Here is a 20,442-nt window from a genome sequence, read left to right on the forward strand (position 1 = left end):
CAAAGTGTGTTACTAGAGTGGATTTAGGAAGGCTAACAGCTTAGAGCATTCACAGCAGTGGAGCTAAATAACTATATAGCTATTTTAGTTCCACCAAAACACAAAAATTCACACTATAGCGGTGGAGCTAAAGGTAAAATTTTTACCTTCATTGCTACAGTGCACATCTATAAATAAATGTGCACTGTAGTTGAAAGCTAAAAAAATAATAATTTTTTATTTTGCGTTCACACTACTTTTTATTCTTTCTGCATTTCATTCTACTTTCTCCGTGTCTCTCTCCTCAATGCCTCTCCATCTCTTCTTTCTTCCTCCACAGTCCCTTTTGTTGCTTCTCTTCAATTTCAGCTTAGACCTAGATAACTTTTTACAGTGCAAAACAAAAACAAAAACAAAAAGTTTAATTCCGATCTGGGTTCTCAAAAAAAATCAAAAATTTACATAAAAATAAGAGCTTTAAGTTATCAAAATTGAGTTAAACTGTATTTATTGCAATCTAGATTATAGATTTGTTGGGTTTTTGAGGAAAAACACAATAAATAGTTTTTCTTGATCTGGGTTGTTCTTATTTTGAGATTTTGGATGAGGGAGATGGGGAAAAAGCTTGGGCTTTCGGTGTGGGTATGGTTTATGCTATGTGGGTTTTGTGTGGGAAGGTTTGTGGTAGAGAAGAACAGCTTGAAAGTGACTTCACCAAGCTCTCTGAGCAGTGTCCATGAATGTGCACTGTGCTTGTGTTTCGGCGTTGATTTTTCTGCTTTTTTTTTTTTTTCCTTCTTCAGTGGTTTTGATGGGCACGGCAGGGTTGTGGTTGTGCAGTGATTTTTATGTGTTTTATGGTGAGTGTGGTTGCGTGTTGGTGGTTGAATGAAATATTATTTTATTGTAGTGTTTATATTATTTTATTATGTAAAAAGTTAATATAGCTCCACTGCTGTAGGATGTGAGAAGGTAAAATAAATAAAGTGACTTTTTGTGTAGCTAAAAAGCTAAAATTTTAGCTCCACTGTTGTGAATGCTCTTAGCCAATTGAAATTGTCTTCTAGAATCTTGGAAACTAAGAAATGCTTGCTGCAATGACCATCTGGAGTACATCTTGCATCACCCACTCAGTTAATCTATTAAAGTGAATTGACAGGGAAAAACTATATATTGGTAGTACTGAATATGACAAACTAGCATCCTGTGTGCCTTCTGCTATAACTTTAGAGGAAGGATATTCTGGGAAGTTATTTTGTGTAAGGATAGCAGAATCGTTGATAGAAGTTGCTCAAGTGCAGATCAAAGATTCTCAGGATTTGAGAGGTGATATCCCTACCACTGTTAGGGATAAAGTAACATGGCATCCTAACACCTAGGACTTGAATGTTAAATAGTTTGGGAATCCATTGGAGATCTTCTAACAAGGCAAAGGTGGTGTAGTTTCACTTAGTGCTCTAGACATGCTCAGAAACTCTCATTCATATGCTGGGTAGCTATTAAAAAAGGCATACTAACTGCAAAACTTATTCTTTAATGCTTAAACCAGTAGTAGATTCTGTGTTTTGCGTAAACTGCATACTACGTGTCTATCTGATAAAGATTATTTTCGCCAACTTATTTTACTATTCAGTTTATTTTTGCTCTTATTCATGGGTCCCCACTACACTTTTTGGTACTATTCATAAGTCCCCCTGTACTATTTCAGCTAGTTTTTACCTTTATCTACGGTACTTTCAGTAAAAAAAATTTTGTTTCAACAAAATAAGCGAATCCGAAACAGACCCTACAAATATGAATCACTTCTAAAGTGCGGGATCTCCATATATGAAGCGTTTTGGCATGAATCCAGTTGCTTGGTTTTCCTCTAACAAAAATGGAACATGAATGGGCTACAAGTCCTTATGGTATCCCCAACTCAGTAGCTCCTAAGTAATAATGCAGTTGCTTGCACTTCTTCCTACTTATAATAGAACTCCACACTAGCTAAAAATGTAAGGTAGTGTTTGTGGCCATGGTTTTCCAAGAGTCAAGATACATAACTTTTTCTACCATTTCTTCTGGTCAAGGTGATAATAGATCAGATAGAGATTTTGAATGTGACACTAATTAAGGAGCTGTTGGAGTGGATGAAGTCTGGTGTAACTGGAGAATGGTAGTTCAGTGAAGCATTCCTGTTTGGAACCTTTTTCTTTTTTTTCTTTCCTTTGATTTTTGTTTGCTACGTAGTTTGGTTCTTTTCTGTTTTCTCAGTTATCTAGTTGGGTTCCTGGAGTCCTTCGTGGGTGGGCCTTGGCCTTGAACAGTGTACTTGTTTTCCTTTGGCTATAGTAAATGTATTTTTACTCGACAATGAAAAATTAAAGGTAAATCACACTATCGTTTGGGAGGCAGGAGACCATTTTGGCACCAGAAATATGCTTGTTCTTTGCCTCAATATATAAATATTTGGAGAACCATATATCACAAAAGCATATTCTGTCATGAAGTGGTTCAACAGTGCATATAAAGCACACATGACAAACTGATATTAATCCCATCATTCAACCAATCTCAACCGGTTCAATAAGATTGCCACTAGCAGGCAGCACACATCACCATCTATATTTGCAATAAGACAGTTGTCAAAGTTTGCATTCTAAAAGTAAAGCTTAAAATTGGAATATAAAGCTATCCCAATAGATAATTTTTAATCAATATGATGTGATAACTCTACTGAGAATTTCCCACTTTCAAACTGTAATGTCAAATTATTAAGTGCATCTTCAAAAACAAATGAAAAACCAAAAGAGCACATGGAACTTCCAGCAAAAAAGACCAAACATGTAAAGCAGCAGCCAACAACTCAACAACATTTAGGGTCCCATCAGATAATCAATAGCAAAATTTAGGCAGTCCAATCAACAATAAAATACTCAAAAATAACAAATTGACCCAGTTTGTTTAAGAGCATTTTCCAAAGAAACAACTCTTCAACGTGAAAATTCACTGCTCATCTATGTGTAGACACATGCAATTATAGATTTATATATGTTGTTTACCTGACAATGGTGAAAAGGCCTCATTGAAAAATAAATAGGTCACGTCCAAATTAGAAGCTCTCCATCAACAAAGCCACTCTATCCGGGCAGTTATAGGTACAGTCTGAAAAGAAAAAAGAAATTTGCTATGAGGACCCAAACAAATAATAAGCAAATTGCATAATAATAAAATAAAGTCTGGAAATTCCCACTATTTTTTTCTCCCTCAGAAAAATAAGTGACACAAAACTATCAACTTACACCCCCCCCCCCAAAAAAGAAAAATAAATAAATAAATAACAAAAATCCAGTTGAAGACATATGATGATAATTTTGATCCAAAATAAAATAAATTTAAAATAGAAAAATGAAAAAAGAAGGTGGGGACCTCTAGCTCAAATGGCAATTAATATTTCCATAATAATGGGATGTAAGGTCTATATGGTTTAAAAATTATATACAAGCATTCAGGTGGAATGAAAGTACCACATGGCATTATGGCCACAATGATGACTTACTATTTTCATGTATATTGAGGTAGAATAAAAAAAAAATAGGTTAAGATGTTCTATTTTCTATACTTGAATTTGCTGAATAATTCTCTATTCCATGTGTTGGTTGAGGATAAATGTTGGGAAAATACAAGGACGTAAAAAAGTGGGGGGGGGTGGGGGTGGGGGAACCAAATTGGAAAATGAGGCAAACTTTACAAACCAATGGTGGTGTTTTCCCCCATAAGTATCTGTTATGAAGTATGAATTGAATATAATTATTCTCCATTTAAAAGAATAAATAACACAAAACTACAAGATTATTGTTGTCAAAATAATATTCCATTTAAAACAAGCCATGTTGAACTATATGGTATATTGATTTATATTATTATTCTTTTTTTTATAAGTGCTTTATATTCTTATTCCTGCAAAATAATCTTTTATGAATAATATTTAACTAGTAAAAATAAATATAAAAAATAAAATGTACGTACCTATTTTCTAATGATACACCTATTTTCTAATGATACACCACGCATTTTACTATTGTTTTAAGTAGGATCATGTGATTAACAGAATTTTTGGGGGAGAAACTGTCTAGATCTCATGTATGGAGAAAAATTGATGAGTTGTTTATCTCACATATCTTGTTTGTGGATGATAAGCATATTTTTTGTGGGGTGACCACTGAAGGGTGATATTGTCCAGAGCTATTGAAAGTGTGGATAATTTGGTTCATTTTATGGGTTGTAAGGTAGGAGCTCTTCCAATGAATTTAGTTTACCATTAGGGTGCCTGTACAAAGCTAGGGCTAGCTACTTGGGATGTTATCGAGGAATGGATGGAAAGAAGGTGGAAGAGTCACTTTGATTAAAAGTTCTCTTTCTAGTTTGCCAACCTATTATATGTAGCACTTTCATATACTAGCTGGCATTGTAAAAAGGTTAGAGAAGTTTCAGATAAATTTTTCTTATGGGTAGAAAAAAGGAAGCAAGAAATTTCATCTTGTGATTAGGATTTAGTTTGTTCCCAAATTTAATTGGCCACTTAAGCATTCTAAAGCTTTGTATTTTCAATCAAACTCTTTTAAGGAAAAGTCTTTGGCATTATGCTACAAAAAGGGATGCTTTTTGGGAAAGTTTGGAGTGATGGAGAGTCATTGGCATTTAGCAAAGGTTTGAGGTGTTAATGAGGCTAGGAAGCACAAACACGAACAAAGGACACAGCACAATACGGATACAACTAGGGGTGTCAATGGGTTGGGTCGGGTTTGGAGTCGACCCAACACCTTACCCAACTGGATCAGGTGAATGGACAATAGACCCGTTGTCGACCAAATGCTCAGGTCAGAGCCAGTTGTTTGGGTCATTGATTAAGCAAGTTGAAATCGTTAATTGATTTCTGATTTGAAGCACAACACAAAAAAAATCAAAGAACACAACACACAAACTCAAAGAAGTGAAGAACACAGAGACAGAGTGAGAAATGAAATGACACACAACAACAATCCAAAGACCCATGAGATTGAAACGACGAAGTGAAATCAAATTGCACAGAGACCACAAACCCAAAGATCTATGAAACAAAAATGAAGAGCACAGAAAGACAGAGAGAAGAGACTGAAAATCAAACTTGAGAGAGAGAGATCAACTTGCAAAAGAGGTGAGACGACGACCTTGCAACAGTAGACCTTAAATGAAGAGCGAAGAGTTTGAAAGGGTTTGACAAATCTGAACTAACCAAGTGGCAAGACCTAAACGGCCACAGAATTGAAGGCTGAAACTTAAAAGGTTTGACAGCTCTGGAGTTAAAAAAAATAAAATAAAAAAATAAAACTTAGTGTTTACATAATGGGAGGGTCAGGTTCTACATAAACCCCAAGGCCCAAGACTCGACCCAAAAACATGGTTTTTCAAGACCCATGAACTGCCACTCAACCGCCTTTGCCACTGAAGCCATCCACAAGCCACCAAGTCAACCGAGTGGATTAGGTTTTCTGAGTCCATGGACACCCCTAGATACAACAAAATAGCAATTCCTAAAAAAATTATGACATGATACAGTGGGGACATGATGATTCAAGATTGGAGTTGAGAAAAGAGATCCTTGAATTGACAATTCAACAAAACAAATTGAAAATTGCACACAAGTGAGAGAAAATTATACAAAGAAGAGAATCAAACATAACGAACAAGAAAGAAAGTGGGAGAGGATGTGATAGTTGAGAAGTGGGGATCACCAATGAGCAGGGACGAGAATTGACGAACTTTGAGAGCAACACCAATAAATTTCAAGTGGCGTCAATCTAACCGGGTGACAATCAATCTGAGTGGCCAGAGTGCACCTCAAGTGAGAGAGAGGACTGAGAAAGTTCAAGGGTGAAAAAGAGGACCAGATTTTTTTTTTTTTTTTTTTTTTTGGGGGGGGGTTAAATTACAACAACCTCCCTCAAGATTTTAGGGAATGACATTGTCCCCCCTTCCTAAAAAATACTGAAGAAATGACAGCCAATCCCAAAACATAAAATTTGAACTAACAACGTTAACAGCTGTTTAAATTTTTCTATGGATGAACCTGCCCCTTGTTTAAACGCAACATTCCTATGTTATACATGATTTATTGATGAAATTAACATTTTGTCCTTGGTTTAGATATTTCTCTCACTTTCTCTCCCAGTCTTCCACATTTTTTGGAGAAAGGGGAAAAAACTCATCTCTCTCTCTCTCTCTGCTGTTGAGTGCAATTTACTATTTCTGCACAATACATATCGGTTCTCATATAGATTTCTAGGTTCTCGTATTCCTCTCTTGTCTCTTGCCACTCAATTAAGCAAATATCAAAGGTTGTGTTGAAGGACTACTAAACCAAATCTTCTTTTTCTTCCAATTTCAAGGAAGTTTCAATTCCATTAAAACCGAGGCTTTGCTACTTCACCAAAAATTTTCAATAAAAAAAGTTCATTGCAAACAAAATTCAAACCACACCCTACCTGGCCAAAAAGCAGAGAACACATTTCATTAAATTATCAGCAACAACACCAGAAGATTCTTGTGGCTCTCAAGATCTCATGAGACCCATAAGGTCTTGGGTTCAAAACTCCAAACCAACATCTTGGGACCACCTTCAAGTGATTCCTTCCTGTAGTTACCTGGTGGTATAGGACGATGGGACTACACACCTAAGAGAATAGCCAGGCTCTTAAAGAGCTCTAGAAACCCAAATTAGGGGGAAAAAATATTATTTACCAGCAGCTACATGCACCACAAATCCACTTCACCATTAGATAAAACTACAAAATTTATGGAACCAACCAAAAGGGAAAAAATATATATTCATCTACAATGCATCAAGTAATGGCCCTACATTGTTATTTTTGTAATCTAAAGAGACAAAAAACTCAAATAAAGAGAAAGGGAGATTTGGATTAAACCAATTCCATCGCATTCTATTTCTCAACAAAGAATCCAAAAGTCCTAAAAAACTTCTCCATAGATACTGGATATTGAGAACAAAAACCCACGTCCATCTAGACCACATTTCTCAAAATCAACCTGCATCTATCTCCTTGTTTTAGATCGAGGTTCCCTCACTCAATTATGGAAGGAGGTGTTGATTAGAATTTCAAATGTTGTAAGGTGTTTTAGGTTGCTCTCAGATGGGGCAAAGATTATTTTGTTCAAAAGTGTTGTAAATTGTGAAAAAGTGAGATGAAGGGTTATACAAGAGCTCATAAATATGAGAAAAGGAGCTTGAATGTTTAAAATTAACCCAAAAAGTTGCTTGATTGGCCATGGTTACGTCAAAGGGAATCTTCATTAAAAAAAAAATGAATAATTTGTTGACATTGTGACAAGACTGTATTTCTTTCTCATAGATCTCAAGGAGGGGAGTGCCACTTTGAGTTAAATTAGGGGAAGGGAGCATCATTCCTTGAAACCTTGAGGGAGATTAGTGTAATTTTTTTCATTCAACCAAACATTTGAGTTACTTCCAATACCAACTTCCAAATATTTGTTTTTGTCAATCACTCGCACAAAACTTTCTAGATCAAACGCCAAATCAGCCTACAATTAAACATCGCAAGTGCCAAAAACCACAGTAAAACTCATTTCAAAGTAAATTTAAACCCAAGGGGTACAGATAAAAAGGCCAAATAATAAATTGTCATTGAATGAGAAATCACCTCCGCCCAAATTGCAACCATCCAATCAACTACCACTATTTAGCGACTATTGATAACCCTAAAGAAATGCTCAAGCCAAGAACACCACGACAAAACCAAAAATGGAATTGAAAATAAAAAAACAACCGCTAACACCACAACCATCCATCGCCCAAGCCCAGTCGGCCATTGAGTCCCATCACCAACCAAAAGTGCTGACCTACGTTGGCAGGCCCAACAAAGGCTGTTCATTCAACCTATCAAACCAAAAAACCTAACCAAACCCAACCGAAGGCGTTTTCGTTAGTTGATGGATTGGGTTGGAATTTTCTTTTAACTCTCGGGCTGGGTTGAGTTTAATTTGATAGTTTTTCAACCCATCTAATCTAATCTGACCACCATATATATAAGTTTATTTTATTACTCATATAAGTTTATTTTGGTCTTTTTGAGAATTAGTCTTAATAAATTTTTAGATTTTGGAACATAATTTAGGCATTCTATGTGAAAATCTATTGGAAAACATGCTTAAAAAGTTTATGAAAGTCAAAATTTTTACAAAGTATGAAACATGTAAGCACAACTCACCGATCCAATTCAAACCAACCCAATAAGTGTTGGGTCAAGTAGGTTTCTACAAATGTTTGGGTGGGAATTTCTAAACCTGACAAGATCTGGTTAGGTTGAAAAAAACCCTCTAACCCATGCATGCCCCTAGGCCCAATAGCCCGAGAGAGGAGATGAAGATCAAGTCATCATCCAATCAACTACAACTATTTAGCAACTATTGATAACCCTAAAGAAATGCTCAAGCCAAGAACACCATGGCAAAACCAAAAATAGAAATGAAAATAAAAAAACAATTGCTAACACCACAACCATCCATCGCCCAAGCCCAATCGGCCATTGAGTCCCATCACCAACCAATAGTGCCAACCTACGTTGGCAGGCCCAACAAAGGCTGTTCATTCAACCTATCAACCCAAAAAATCTAACCCAACCCAACCAAAGGTGTTTTCGTTAGTTGGTGGATTGGGTTGGAATTTTCGTTTAACTCTCAGGCTGCGTTGAGTTCAGGTTGATAGTTTTTCAACCCATCTAATCTAACCTGACCACCATATATATAAGTTTATATTATTACTCATATAAGTTTATTTTGGTCTTTTGAGAATTAGTCTTAATAAATTTTTAGATTTTGGAACATAATTTAGGCATTCTATGTGAAAATAAATTGGAAAACATGCTTAAAAAGTTTATGAAAGTCCAAATTTTTACAAAGTATGAAACATGTAAGCACAACCCACCGATCCAATTCAACCCAACCCAATACAGGTTGGGTCGAGTAGGTTTCTACAAATGTTTGGGTGGGAGTTTCTAAACCCAACAAGATCAAGTTAGGTTGAAAAAACCCTCTAACCCATGCACACCCCTAATTGGGCGCCCAATAGCCCGAGAGAGGAGATGAAGATCAAGTCATTCCATGTTGCCAGGCCCCATTCCACACCATCAGTAGCTGTTACACACCATGCCGAAATCACTCACATCCAGATTTCCCAAATCAAGTCAGGAATGAGAGTGAATGGGGCACTACAATGTGTTTGATTTTTAAAGAGAAATGTGTTTTTTAATCAATTTCTTCTAATTCTATATTAGTTGAAAGTATAATTTTGGCTTTCTTTTAATATTCTAAAAGTGAATAAAAAAAAATAAATAAACCTGATGATAAGCTAGACGAAAGGATTATATTAAACATAAATGAAAGTTGAGGGAAAAAAAAAAGTAAACTTTAGTGACTCAATTGAAAACATGCCAAAGTTAGAAAGTTTAATGTGTAATTTAACCTTAAAAAAATATTAAAACAAAGTACAATGGAAAAATGCATTAGTATAAACACTTGGGTTATAATAATCTTTTTTGTTAAAATTTTATGGTAAAAATTACAAAAACCTCCTTTGATATTTGAGGGAACGACACTCTTGCCCAAAATTTAAGGGAAATGATGCTCCCCTCACTTGAGGTTCAAAGGAAATCAAAGCATTAGTCCTTCCATTAATAATATCGGTAACAGAATATTCCTAATTTTGAGAAGATTCTTTTGACTAAATGAAATTTTTTTGAGTTAAATATTGTCATTCATTGTCACCAAGTTTCTAAGAAAACACTTTCAGCAGCAAATTTTCTAACCAAGTTGGAAGTGTTTTTTGGAAGTTTGGTGGCCAGGAATGATAATATTTAGCCCAAAAAACTTTCACTAATCATAGTCAAGGCTTAGTCAATGGAATCTTTTCAAAATTTGGAATATTATGTACAATTATTAACAAAAAGGCTAATATGTTAATTTTCTTCAAACCACAAGGGAGATGAGGGTCATTTCCCTTGAGTTTAGGTCAAACTACCATTCCCACAAACCTCAGGGGAGATTTTTGTAATTTACACAATTTTATAATTCATTGTAAAACCCAAAATAAGACAAAAATTTGAGCACTATTTATGCTTCAATTCTTTTCCAAAATCCATCCTTGCATCAGTTGCATCTCTTGTACATTTAATATGCTTTTCTATTTTAATTGTTAAGTTACAAATGCACTCGATAAATCTTGAACCCACAACTTCACCGTCCACCTTATTCTTACAAGGGGAGGAGATGCCATTTGAGCAAGAGCTCCTTGAATTGTACGTTTTAAATTTTCTTAAAGAGTAAGAATGGCAGAATGGGAAAGCATGGCTCTAGCAGATAGTAGATAGCCTCTTCTCCTTTGTAATTTTGAAATGTTATTATAAATTTAATTGTAAAATATCACTTGACCAAGACCTAGCAGCTAAAAAGAAGCAAGATAGTTATCCACTCTTCCCACCTCATAAAAGATCTTGTTAGAGCTTCTCCAACCTATGAGCCATATGAGTAGTAATCGTGTAAACACACATAAATAAAAAATAAAAAATAAAGATCAAATGGCTGTACAATTTATAGTGAAAACTATAACTTGACCAAGACTTACTGGCTAAAAGAAGGGAGATAGTTCTTCATTCATCCTGCCTTGTACAACAATCCCACTAGAGCTTCTCCAACCTATCAACCACATGAGTAGGTGATGTAGGACAAATTACGGATTTGTCTACGTTTAGTTGTGGTGGGTTTAGGGTAGGAAAGAAGAAGAATTAGAGAGAAGTTAGAGCTGTTTAGGGGCTGTGTGAACAGTATCCGTGAACAGTAATCCTAGAAAGAAAGAAGAGAAAATAAAGAAAAGAGAAAGAAACAACAAAGGCCAACGTGCCTATTGCTCAAAACACTCAATTTTATTAATCAACTCATTCTACTCCTTCAATAAATTGAGCACCCTATATATATAAAGACTCTTACTTGTACTAGTAGTATTAGGATTCCTAATGGTACAAGGACTACCATTTAACCCTAATAAATTAAAAACCAAAGCCCATACATAAAGACCCATAATTAAATAAGACTCATTAATAAAACCTATGGCCTATAACTATGGCCCATACCCAACAATCATAAAATTACTAAAATATCCTTGACTCAAGAATAACCAAATAAAATATAAAAACTTAATTAGCGACCATGGACACTTATTCTTGGGCTTTGCCTTAGCCTTAGGCTTCCAAAGAGAACATCCTTTCTTTAACCATGTTATGATTCCGCCATCGGTAGGAATGGTTAAAAGAGGCAGAAAGTAGGTGGAAAGGATAGACAAAGTACTCTTTAGGTAGTGTGAGCCTTCCACCTATAGATAAATAAAATTGCTTCCATTCACCCAACCTCTTCTCCATCCTTTCTAAAACTGAATTCTACACTGCAGTAACAGAATACAATACTGAATCATTATATCTAAAAAAGATTTTCCAACTATCACAAATCAACAGAATTTCATCGGAAAATAAAAGGTACAAAAATTAATCGGTTGACATATATCTAGGTAATAGTTTTTTAAATAGTGTTGTGTCAAGATTTATCTATCATGCTCGTTCAACAACTTCTACTTCCTTTATTTTGTTTCAGGGAATTTCACTTTTCTACACTCCAATCCAAACTCAAGCAAAATTTTCTTTGAGCCCAAGAGGTCATAATTGGTAAATAATCTTCATGTTTGTTGCTCCTTCATTTTATTTTATTTTTGATAAGTAATGAAAATATTATTAAACTATCAAAAAAAAGTGTCACCCAAGTATACAGTATGTATAGACTAGGGACGAGCAATCAAACACACAAATTACAAGCATCTATCAAAGAATAAACCAAAAAAATTGAATGACTGCCTACTATTGACAACCAATCCAATAAATATTGGACGAAATTTTTTAACAATTTACTTATTTGGCATGTAAGCATTACATAGTCACCATTATTCAATTTCCAAATTAAATAAGCATGACAAACAAGATCCAATCGCCTCAAATCAAATCAGAATTTTCAAAAGGTTAATCAATTGATTGCAACAGTATAAAATCATGAGAATGAGTTGAGAAATTATCAATAGCCAACTCAATGACATCACCAGCATGATTCTAAATAAAACTAGTTCAAAGGTGTTGATTCCTTCTCAGATTGTATAGGGAAACTCCCTAGGGAAAAAAAATGTTTTCTTTAACTTGGTTCCTTCCGTACAAACATCCACAAGCATTTCCATAGATACATTGTAATCACTCTAACCTCTTTCCTCAGTACTGCATATAAAGACATCATTGCAGGCTTATCATATATAAGACAAGTGAAAATATAGAGGACAATCCAGCCTGTGTCATCCACTTTTGACACAGGATTTTTTTCAAAATATATATAATATCAAGGTTTATGAATGTACCTCTTTTTCCTAGAGTAGATATGGATTTCATATTGCTCTCCTCTTTAACTCATCCACTGATATCCTAATTGGTTTATTTGAATATCTTAAACTTGAAAATTCTCATGCCTAACTCAGAATGCAAAAGGCTCCCAAGAAAACAAATTCCCTTGCCTAACTTAGAAAGCAATAAAATCAAAAGAAATATCCCAGTGTCCAATCTGTCAAATTCCAAGACTAAATAAGACATGGAGAAATGAAAGAATTTATCACACAAACCTATCTTGCAAACTCTTCAACATCTTGCATGGCCTACAGAAAACAACTCATTTTTATCAAATTTTCCTTCAAGCTGGAGTCACCTGAAAAAGAGCAACATGCATCACAATATTTAAGACCATCAGTTTCTAGCCCATTAAACATTACAGTGTAATTTGCAAATATATAATACGAAATACCATAACCCTTAGACAGTTATACCTATAGTTTAGACACAACAGTCATATCAACATATCTCCATTCAGTGCTTTCACAATTAGCACACTACACAACTTGAGCACCAATACATTATAAAAAACAAAACAAAATAAAATAAAATAAAAGAAATAAAAACGAAAAAAAGAAAAGAAAAGAAGAAGACAATAGAAAGGATTGATACTGTAGTCATCTGAAGTTGCTGAAAAATCCAATTGGGCCAGTTGAAGATTCGCTCTAAAACCCTAGGGTCAAACTTATCAACCAAAGTCTCCCAACTAACATAATCATATGCTTTCTCTAATCTCTACGTCCTTACCAAATTATGCTTGACCCTCCAATCCCAGCCAACTATTCAAGTGCCTACACATGCCACTACTTTCAAATCCCCATCTCTCCAATTTCGCATTTTTTACTCATGCATTTGAGAAACTATCACTCAAGCAGTCTCTTATGAAAATGAATTAGAAGCATTCACAAAGAGGGTTTAAAGACAAAACTATGAGTGATCACTTAGAAAAATGAATTAGAAGCATTCACAAAGAGGGTTTAGAGACAAAACTAAGTTCAACCCTCTAAAGTAATGGAAGGAAACAACTAATAAAGTGGTCAAATAAATATGGATTCAAATTTGTTTTCAAGCATCAAGAAAATCAAATATTCGTTTCAATTTTGAACCTAGGGTTTCAGAAATTTGAAAAATAACAAAGTTTAAAAATTGGGGTACATTTCAGAAATACTCATTACCATGAAAATTTTTTAGTGAAATTCCCTTTTTTTAACTTATTCCGGGTCATAATATACACACGTATTAATACTCATTGCAATTCAACCAAAGTTCCTGTTTAAAAATATCCCTAATGACACAAGATTTTTTTATTTATTTTTTAATGCCCTAATAACATAAAAAGAATTATAACAACATAAGAAGAAATCGGGTCTCAAAATGGGATACAAATCATTAAAATTTAACTAATTAGTCATATCAACTTCACAGAAATTTTGCATTACAACGAAGCCCTCAACATTTCATGATTATATCCAACAGAAAAAGTGAGGCTTCATAAGAAAACTGTAACATATAACTATAGCTAAACCCAAAAATTACTATCTTTCTTGGTACCCAATATTTATTTTATTTGTTTTATTTCAAAATAATTTAAGTGATTCATTAACCCAATATAAAAATATACTTAAAATGGTAAAACCAATCAGTGTTGAATGCAGAACTTTCTGGAAAAACATAATCTGTGGAACATAAAAAGCAATAGTTAAACAAACAAACAAATAAGTAATGCAGCTTCCCATAAAATAAAAATCAGTACAAAGCAGACCAAACATTTGCATGCAACATCTTTTTTTAAAAAAACGTAATCTGAATCTATCTAGAAACAGTAGTTCTCAATTTTCCATGAAAACTAGCTATAACTATTCATAAAACGAAACCCAAAAACAAAAAACCACTAACTTTTGTACATACAAAAAAAAAAAAAACACAAAATTTTGTACATAGAGCGAGAGAAAGAAAGAAATAAAAAAACACAGAAAGAAAAAGAAAAAGATTTACCTGAGAAGAGAAAGAAGATCAAAGAGAAGTAATCGACGCGGGTTCTTCGTCAAAAAGTACATGATCAAGTTCATGTATACGAGAGGAAAAAAAGTGCAGTGATATTGAAAGCTTAGCAGAAAAATATGAGACAGAGAGACAGAGAGAGAGACCATGAAAGTTCTAGGAAGGATCCGCTGTTATGAGAAGAGGAGCATAGAAAATTGTTTTTTTAATAAAACTGTGGCGTTGTGTTGTAGAGACAGGAGAGAGAAGAAAATATCTTAGCACTTTGCAAGGGTTAGAGTTATCACCTACTATGAAAACTTTGTGGTATTTTGTGGACTTCGCAGGTGTCAACAATCTAGGACTTTTTTAAGGTTGTTTTGGTCATTTTAATTAAATATTCCACGTGGTTGATGGTGATTGGGCCTATGTAGGTTCTACGTGTGGGGGCTTGTTTATTCTGAGAATGTTAGAGGTTTTGATTCGCTGATGTCATGAATGATGTCAACTCTCAATTTTGAATTAAATATGTACAATAATAGTAATCGGTCCACTTTATGAAAAAACAGATTAGTAAAATTTTATTATTAAAAAAATATTGTAACTGTAATTAACAGTAATAATTAAACTTATTTTGTACTGATTCATGATATGGATTATGAAAAAGTTTATTAAAATTTGTGTTAAATAGTAGTATCTGTTGTGTATTAGAGGTTTTCAATAAAATTTGTCGTGACGCCATAGTTGGGTTTTTTTCCTTGAAGGGTAAACAGTAAACACTATAGATTGCTCCACGTTACGCATTCATGCTTTAACAAATACCATATGAGAGAGATATTGGTAAAATGGCTACAGGAGGAATGTCTTGTTTGGTAAGAATACAAGGACATGGGTACATTTTCACCAAAAATAAAAAATAAAGAAGGACATGGGTACATGATTCGATACCACCTGCACTAGGAGCACAGGAAAAATGGCTTGGTATGCATGTTGGGGTTGGTCGATGATCCATGTATGTATCAATTGACTAATGGCTGGGCAGGAAATTCTCCTCAAGTACGTGGTTCAAGCAATTCTTACTTATGTCATGAGTTGCTTTCATTTACTAAAAAGATTGTGTAAGGTATGTATTAATCGACTAATGACTGGGAAGGAAATTCTCCTCAAGTGTATGGTTCAAGCAATTCCTACTTATGTCATGAGTTACTTTCATTTACTAAAAAGATTGTGTCAAGCAATGCAAGGGGTGATGAGCTCGTATTGATAGGACAGCAACGTAATTTGGATAAATATTGGTTTAGTTGGGGCAAATTGTGTCACTCAAAGGATAAGGGTGAACTAGGATTTAGAGATATAGGATTGCTGGGACAAATTGTGTCACTCAAAGGATGTTTGTCTAGGAATAGCTTATTTCTGGTATCTTATTTAGCTTATTCGTGTATTTGACATCAGCTGATTTAGTTTTTTTGTTGAAACTGTGTTAAAGTATTCTTATATTTTGAAAAAAAAAAAAAAAAAGTGAAAAATGCGAAGTTTTAAAAAACTATACATAAAAGCTAAAAACTAAACAAAAAAACTAAAGGCAAATGAATTGGTGTTTAGTCAAACTCACATTTAATATGGGATTACCAGCCAAGTAAGGTGTTGTCTACTTCATCAAATTGACTCATTTATATATAAGGATTGGTAAACTAAGTATTTTTATCGTAAATCTTTCTTAACAACAAAATTTAGGCAACTGACCATTGTATACTTGGAGGAGTACAATGGAGGAGTATTCGATTAAATCTAATATACTTTCTGAAAACATAGCATATAAGATCAGTTAAACAATAAAACTCATATTTCCTTTCATTGATGTACTTGATTTGGTAGATGATAGTGGCTGCAAAATAAAGAAAGAGGCATGCATGTGTGTGAAGAGAAAAGAACCACCTTGTTGCCTTGAGACCACTCAATCAAGAGAGAGAAATCGAGAGAGAGAGAGAGAGAGAGAGAGAGAGAGAGAATAACAATCCAAATGGGCTAACTGTTATGTTTTTTTAAGGGAGAGGGTAATGGCTTCTCCATGTGTCCAAAATATTATCTCATCCCATTACAGGCTCACAAATAAAAGGTACAAAATAAAGATCTAAGAGAAAAGAACTACCTTGTTGCCTTAAGACCACACAATCAAGAGAGAGAGAGAGAGCATAACAATCCAAATGGGTTAACTGTTATGTTTTTTTTAAGGAAGAGGGTAATGGCTTCTCCATGTGTCCAAAATATTATCTTATCCCATTACAGGCTCACAAATAAAAGATACAAAATAAAGATCTCACATTCACATATTTAAAAGACTATGCCAATCTATACAATAATTAAGAATAAATACAACATTCACCCACTTGGACAATATAAGTCATTCAACCAAATAAAAACCTTCCCATTTGGAAAGCTGTTTTTTATTGTTTCTTTGTTGTTAGCAAAAGTTAGGTTTTCTAACTTCTCCTAAGCTATAGAATTTTCTGTCCCTTCTTCTTGAAGGCTAGTCTGTCCCTTTAGTAAACCCTTGTTTGCTAAAGGCTTGTAGGGATTGGGAAACACTTTTCTTTACACGTTTTTATGGAAGAAATCACAAAGGGCTGGAGGAGATTATTCTAAGATGGGCTCGAGGAGTTTATCTTGGCTGCAAAATTTTTTACGAAGCGAGTTCACTATTACGAGGAATTTTCTGGAACTTTGGCATTCTCGAAATAGTTTTAAGATTAAAGATCTAGGGAATCATGTTGTCCTTTTCATTTTTGACAATAAACTCGATACTGACAAGGTTTTAGCGAGCCAACCTTGGAGTTTTGATAAATTTTTGGTGGCCATTCAACTATACAAGAAAAGCACACATGCACGTACTTTAGTTTTCGACAGGGTTCCTTTTTGGTTGCAAGTGTATGATGTTCCTATACGGTTCATGAATAAGGCGGTGGCTGAAGGTATATGCTCAAGTATTGGAGAGAGGTGAATTTTTAAGGGTTTAAGTGATACTCGATATTTCGAAACCTCTCAGTTGTGGTCGTAAAATCACGTTGGATGATAGGACAGTGGTTGGGTATCTTTTAAATTCGAAAGGCTACCTAATATTTGCTATTGGTGTGGCTGTTTAACATACGGAGATAAAGACTGTGATTTATGGCTCGATAGCAAATGTACTTAACCTATGTCAGTATGAAGCATGGTTGCGTGCTCCTCTGTTCAGTCTAGCTAAGAAATCCACAGTTATTGTCCCTGGATTCTAGAAGCAGAGAAAGGTAACAACTAGCACTCAAACCTCGAGTGGTGCTGCCTCCACATTCAATCCACAAAATCCACCAGAAAAACAAGCCCATTTGGTGGTCCTTATGCATAAGGTAACTCTTGAATTTACGCCCCCCATTACTACAAATTCCATTTTGGCCAATAATTCTAAGGATTGTGATGATTTTCCTCTGGGTTTTAAGGGTCAAAAATCTGCTAAAGGAAATTTTGCACGACCACTAAAAGAGACTGACGAGGAGTTGACAAAGTTTGATACTATGGAAGGAATAGATATTAATCTGGAACTCTTACCACATCAAAATTCTACCACTCCAAAATGTCCTAGTGTCTTGGAAATTCCACTATCTCCAAATCCCATATTTTTAGCAAACCGTGGATTCTCCCTAACTAATAAGGAGTCCAGGTTTGCTGCATCTCTTCTGAGGGATATTTTAAATTAGCAAGAAATTCCTATACAAGTCACTCACCCATCTAGACCAAAGTGGACAAATATTGCTAGGATTGATCCAGGTATTTCTGAAATTTTAGATGTCTACTCAAGAAACAAAAGGAGCTCAAAACCGTTTCTCGATCATCATGGGCTACCAAAGAAGATAAAATTGATTTCTCAAGTTGACAAGGAAAATGAAACTCTATTGTCAGAGGTTGGATCCCAGCCCTGCTAAGGACCATGAATCTATTATGTTGGAACTGTTGAAGGTTTGGGAACCGGCAAACAGTTCAAAAGCTTGGTGATTTAGTTCGAGTACAAGATCCTATAGTGGTGTTTTTAGCCGAAACATGACTGGATGAAGTAAGGCTAAGTGGTATTCATGATTCTTTTCAATGTGGTCATCATCATGGGGTTTCAAAAATAACCCGTGGTGGTGGTTTAGCTCTTTTTTGGAAGAAGGACTTTAATTTAGTTGTTGAATCTTCTTCTTAGAATCATATCGATGTCATGATTAATAAATGTAGAAATAATGCTTGGCATTTTATTGGGTTTTATGGGGAGCCTGAAACTCATCTTAGAACTTAGACGTGGAATTTGTTACGTGACTTACATAGGCCATTTGCACTGCCGTGACAGTGTGCAGACGATTTCAACAAGCTTATTAAATCTCATGAGAAACAGGGAGGTCGCTAACGACCTTATGGACAAATGGAAAAATTTAGAGAGGCTCTAGATGAATGTAGCTTGCTAGACATGGGTTTTGTTGGAAATAAGTTTACCTAGTCAAAAAGTTTTCCTAATGGGGGGATGGTGTGGGAAAGACTGGATAGGGCCGTGAGCATGGCAGAGTGGTTTGATTTGTTTCCAGTAACAAAGGTGCATACTTTAGTTTGTGTCTCTTCAAATCACAATCTAATTATAATCTTACTGGATGGTTTTGGTGTGAAGCCACAAAGAACTTGGCGTTTTGAGCAGATGTGGTTAGAGAATGAGGGTTGCCATGACATAGTGGTTGGGGCTTGGAATAGGGCTTCCTCGAGTTCACCAATGGAAACAATGGTTATGAAAATTGAAGCTTGCCAAAAGAGATTAACATAATGGAGTAAACATTCTTTTCGTAATGTTTCTAGGGTGTTATCTAAGAAGAAGAAGCTACTAAAGGAGGCTGAAGTGGCTGCAGCTAGAGGAAAGAATGTGGAGGTATTTTTGCAGCTAAAATTTGAAATCAACAATTTGCTCAGGTTGGAGGAGAAGATGTGGCAACAGAGGAGCCATGTTCATTGGATGGTCTCAGGGGATAGGAAGTCAAAGTATTTTCATAACCGGCCTTCTCAATGATTTCGCCGTAACAAGACTACGGAACTCCGGAATTCAGATGGAATATTAGTTTCAGGTGATGACAGAGTTTTGGCCATGGTGGTAAACTATTACTCCAATTTGTTTACCTTTTTAGAGCGGGATGATATTGAGGAAGTGGTGCAGTGTACAAAATAGGTGGTGATAGAGGAGATAAATAAAAATCTGATTGGGACTTTCTCTAGGGATGAAGTGTAGGTTGCTCTAAAGTAAATGCCCCCTCTGAAAGCCCCCGGGCCTGACGGCATGCCTCTTATTTTTTTCCAGCAATTTTGGAACATCATAGGTGACGATGTGGTCAATGCAGTTCTTTCCTACTTAAATTTCAGGAAAATTTTGTCAAGTTTGAATCACACTTTTGTTACACTTATCCCTAAAGTAAAGAGTCCTGAATATGTTATTGAATTCCGTCCTATTGCTCTTTGTAATATTTTGTATAAGCTTGCGTCTAAAGTGTTGGCTAACAAATTGAAAAAGTTCTGCCTCATATTATATCTGAGTCTCAAAGCACTTTCCAGTCAGATAAAGAAATTTCAGACAATATTTTTGTGGCATTTGAAACACTTCACCATATGAAGATGAAGAAAATAGGGAAAGTGGGGCATATGGCTTTGAAACTGGATATGAGTAAAGCCTACGACAGATTGGAGTGGATTTTTCTTCAACGAATTATGGAAAAAATGGGTTTTCATCCTGTTTGGGTAGGCTGGATGTTGGAGTGTATTTGGTCAGTCACCTATTCTGTGTTAATCAATGGAGAGCCAAAAGGTCACAAAGTTCCGACAAGAGGTATTTGCCAAAGGGATCCCCTTTCCCGTTATCTCTTTCTTTTGTGCCCGGAAGGTTTGAATGGTCTAATTGAACAAGTAGTGGCTAGTAAGC

The 20,442-nt window shown here is 35.1% G+C and overlaps 1 long non-coding RNA gene across 11 annotated transcripts in view; it reads right to left on the reverse strand.

Annotated features, from left to right (window-relative positions):
- The window catches only part of LOC115969247, a 24,036-nt gene extending 9,283 nt beyond the window's left edge, over positions 1 to 14,753 (reverse strand). For 4 of the 11 annotated variants that reach the window (XR_004086897.1, XR_004086899.1, XR_004086898.1 and 1 more), the window contains exons 1-3: positions 14,496 to 14,745; positions 12,734 to 12,816; positions 3,021 to 3,123 (exon numbers count right to left, since the gene is read on the reverse strand). This is a non-coding gene — a long non-coding RNA (uncharacterized LOC115969247). Of the gene's footprint in view, positions 1 to 3,020; positions 3,124 to 6,482; positions 6,702 to 10,654; positions 10,726 to 11,373; positions 11,468 to 12,733; positions 12,817 to 14,495 lie in introns of all 11 variants that reach the window. The other 7 variants (XR_004086904.1, XR_004086906.1, XR_004086905.1 and 4 more) reach the window with 7 other exon arrangements.
- Positions 14,754 to 20,442: the final 5,689 nt, after the last annotated feature.

The sequence above is a fragment of the Quercus lobata genome, chromosome 11, assembly GCF_001633185.2.
Source record: "Quercus lobata isolate SW786 chromosome 11, ValleyOak3.0 Primary Assembly, whole genome shotgun sequence".
Classification (NCBI taxonomy): domain Eukaryota; kingdom Viridiplantae; phylum Streptophyta; class Magnoliopsida; order Fagales; family Fagaceae; genus Quercus; species Quercus lobata.